Source organism: Apostichopus japonicus, chromosome 19 (assembly GCF_037975245.1).
Source record: "Apostichopus japonicus isolate 1M-3 chromosome 19, ASM3797524v1, whole genome shotgun sequence".
Classification (NCBI taxonomy): Eukaryota; Metazoa; Echinodermata; class Holothuroidea; order Aspidochirotida; family Stichopodidae; genus Apostichopus; species Apostichopus japonicus.
The window spans coordinates 1,620,001-1,624,584 of NC_092579.1; positions in this window are offsets into that span (position 1 = coordinate 1,620,001).

A 4,584-nucleotide genomic window follows, 5' to 3' on the forward strand; every position below is an offset into this window, starting at 1 on the left:
GGTGTCATATTTTGCCTTACTCTAGAGATCTAACATGATTCTAAACAACTCGAAGTCATTTGTGATTCCTAAAGCCGGATCTCGAAAGAGATACTTTGAACAGACTTTGCAAAATACACAGTAGAATATGTAAATCGCATCATCATAATCACAAGAGAGGGAAGGGTCAGAGGCCATATTCAACATTGGGAATTTTGACCACGGTGCTTGGGTAATAGTATATGGGGGCATTTTTAGCTCTATATCGAACAGGAATTTGCTGTATTCCAAGACGATCAGCTGGTTTCGATTGAATTTTTTACCTGCATATAAGTTACATTATTATTAATATAGCAGCTGATTGTGATTGAATACGTTGATTGTGATATAAGTAACATTGTTTATGTCTGATTGGTTTGGTCACTATTTGTCTTGTTGGTAATCATTTATTATGAAAAGCTACATGATTGACTAGTTTGACATCACAAATAATATGATAGTTACTCACAATTGATTAGCTTGATCAACAGTCAGCATAAAGATACTTCATGTGTTATACATTGTTAGTTTGATCAACATACTATGTAATTACCATGTTATGATTTATTTGTTCAGCTACATTAATAATTGATGTGTTAGATCATCATTAATATGCTGGTCATGGTGGATTTACTTGGTCATCATTGCTGTTTGATTGATTTGTTTCTTAATTTTGGTATAATTAATGTAATAGAGTTTTTAATTGATACGAACCCCTGTGCAAGTATTTATCATAAGTCTTCAGCCAACTCAGTCTATTTAGATACATCTTGGGCTTAGCCAAGTTCAAAGAGATTTACATTATATATTGTAGTACATGGGATCGGTCCCAGTTTATGAGAAGCTGAAGTCTGTGGTCCTTTAGTGGATGTCAACTACCATTAGAGGGCAAGCAGAGATATATGTTGTAACAGCATTATCTTGACATTATGCCAATGCTGCTACATATACATGTACACTAACTACAGTACTTTTATATGATGAGAAGGGTGTTGGTCCTACTGAGTCAGGTTAAAGAGGTTAAAGCTCAAACAGTGGTTTACTTAAAATTTCTAGTAGATACAAGAGGATGTGTAAACCATCAACTTGTCATTTCTTCAAGACATCATAATGTATGGAAATGTCAAACATGTTACATATACTATCGGGTGTGTGTGGGAAATCATATTGTTGCTGGGGGTTTCTAAGTTCTCAGATACAGTGGTATTGTTATAATAAATTGTTATTTTGATGAATTCAATATTTAGGCATAGATACTGCATGAAGTGTAAAGTATATCATAAGTCATGTGATATCAACAAAGGCTAAAAACATACAGGTAATCCGTCTTTACACATGGATTACAAAGTCAAAAACCACTTGGATATATATATAGCCCAATTTCAAAAGCCATCCATGTGTTGTGTACCAGGCCCTGATATTTTCCTGGCCTAGCATTGGAAACTTATAGTTGGAAAGATTAATATGTATTATAAAACTGTGACTCTACCACCCTATAAAAAATTAAAATATTAACAACAAATATATAAGGCTTTTATATTAGTTTTATTTTAACCAAACTAAAGTAGTAAAAGGGATGACCTCACTGTGACCAAGAATTTCTTTAACATCATCAAACTCTTGCCCTGTTAGTAACAGATTTCAAGCCTGGTTTACTGGCAAACTCTACAGAATTTATAGGCTACATTATTTTTTGGTTTCACAGTTTTCTTGTTTAAAATAAACCCAAGTTGTAAATTCTGTTGGGGAATGTTTACTCATATTTACAGATGTACTTAAAACATTATATCACACGATCATACAAAACAAAGAGTAAATGTCTGTATGAGCAAATATATAAATTACCATTGTTTAAAAGGAAGTGAAAAATAAAGGAGTTTGTGAATCAGAAATTTTACTTTGGTCTATTCTTTGATTTTGATTTGCATTTTTGTTATCGCTGTAGAAATTAAAAATCAACTGTAGCAAAAAGTGACCAACGTAAGAGAATATTATAGTGCTAGAAATTGAGGAAACATACAATAGCACTTTTTGCTAAACTGTGTTTAGCACAGGTTACTCCTCAACTTTTTTGTAAAATTTATCATATATCTTGGGTAAATATTACATTGCCCGTAGTTTAGCAACTTTAGCAACAAAATTGTTATCCCAAAGTTTAGAAAAACCTGTGTCAAACACAGTTAGCATTATGTGCTAAAAAAATAACGTGCAACAAATGTTAACGGTATGTATCCGCAAAGACTCGGTGTTATTTGGTGATCTCGGGCACGAACAGCTATAGCCCGTAATGGCATGGCATTATATACTGCACAATCATACACAGAAGAAATAAACATATGATCTTAACTTCCAAGTTCCCTACGCTAGAAAGAGATTATATAAATATTCCTTCTTTCCCTGCACCTTAAAAGATCAGACATTGTGCATGCACCTAGTCTAGACTGTTTCAAAGACAAGCTTACTAACTCTTGTTTTGTTATCTAATAAGTTATACTCTTACTCATACTTTGTAGCGCTCGGTTGGCGTTTATGTCCTCTAGTAGGATTTTTGCCGACTTAACCCATTCAGATTCAGAGTTATAGCTTCCAAGCTAGCTGCTCTGTACGTATATGGCCCATATTATATGTGTTTTGGATGTTGATAAACCAGGGCCAGGAAATCGTCCAAGCAGTTTTTAAAAGACCGATGAGTGTTAGATTTGCGCAATGATAGACCTAAATTGTATATTCGTTAGATTAATCGTGCATTAGACCTTCGTAAACCACCGTATGTTCGAGAAAATGAACTACCTAGGCGAGGATATAGAAACATTAATATGTACTTCAGTTTGACCAATCAGTGTCCAGGACTCTGGGTATTCTCTGTCACGTCCGGAACATGCGTGAGTCGTGATTGACAACCAGTTATAATCTGTGATGGCTTTAGTCTTCGTTTAAATATTACAGGCGCATGCTAGCTAGAGTCTGTTTATAAATATAGCCTAAAGCTTTGGTCTACGTTAAAGGACAAAACGCCGAACTGCTTATTCGTGACCGAAATAACTTCTAAAGTGTTGCACTGTTGCAGTAAGAAAGACCCCTCCATTGAATATCAACAACTAACTAACTTTCACCTTCACCGCGCAATACAATGACACTTATTTGTTTGCAAATACAGTTGTTCTAGTTTGATCAATTGTGTTTGCAAGACACCCATTTCGTAGTAGTATTTTAGCTATTCTTTTGTTTACTTGATGTTCATGCATTTATTTATGCCCTGAATAATCCGATAATATAAAGAAACTACAGCAAGAACTCCACTGTCGTTTCACCAAGGGTGACTATTAACCTACTTAACGGTCCCTTTGTCGTATTAATCGAAACCATCAGCTTTGATTGTAGGAATTGTCAAGTTTGTCACGTGGTTTTGGGCCTTCATATGTTGCTAGCGTATGAATATAACGGTAAAGTTCGCATCATCCAATTATATTAACACACGCTCTGTATGACGTATGGTGTTTTTGGATCGCTGTTCATTGCCCCTACTTACCTGTGCTCAGTCCGATATGGTCGTTACGTTTGTGCAGCTACTACGGTTACGTTCGAAGACTGATTATCTGTTACGCAGTACGGGTGAACCATTCCAAGTGGTTTCTTCACCCCACCCCCGTGGTTGAATGCCCACATAGTCTAATTGCGTATAGTAATATTAGAACTATGTTATAGTCTAGGCCGAGTTGGGTTTTATGTTGAATACGCAATGAAGGGTTACACAGGGAAACGACCGAACCGCGGAGACGGGTAACCGGTTCCGATTTTTGTGGCCGGTCCCATCTCTAAATTCTCAACCTCCCCCCCCCCTCCTCTCTCACACACCAGTCCCCCAGGGCAACAAAATGACATAGGAAAATCTTTATTATCAATCTCACGCCGGGTAAAATCAAAGTAGCGAATAAGTTATCAACCTTAAGTCTGAACAATTAAATATCAAACTAGGAAATATGTAACCAATATGAGTTCCATACTGTCCCAAGGGCGGCGGAAGCACTTTTAATCTGGGGGGCACCGACATTAAAGGGCACTTTGCAGAAATTCGATTGCACTGATGCAGCCTTATATTTAGTACCCTTTATAACTCTTATTGTATTATCTTATATGTGTATACACATCACTCCATCAAGGCCCCCCCTCCCCCTCAAAGAAAATATGCATACTTGTACTGTAATATCCAATGTGCAAATTGGGAAACAAGTTTTCTTTTGAGACAAAATGAGGTGATATCATGCTTGTTGCTAGTGTAGGAATCTTCGAATTAGACATTATTTCTTGTTTATATCATAACAATTTTTTTCCATTCGAAATAGCTTTGAGTTTGACCCACAGAAATTCATTAAAAGTCAGGGGCGTAGCAAAGATTTGTAAAGTTGTATGCACGACTATCTGAGCGGAGCGCCACCATCGGTTGGCGCGGAGCGTACAAGAAAATTTTTGGTTTTACAAACCCCTCAGATGGCCGGAAACGGCCCTTCCCGAGTGTTCATTCTGGTTCCCTAGCCTCTTGCTAACTTGAGACACCTCAATTTTTAT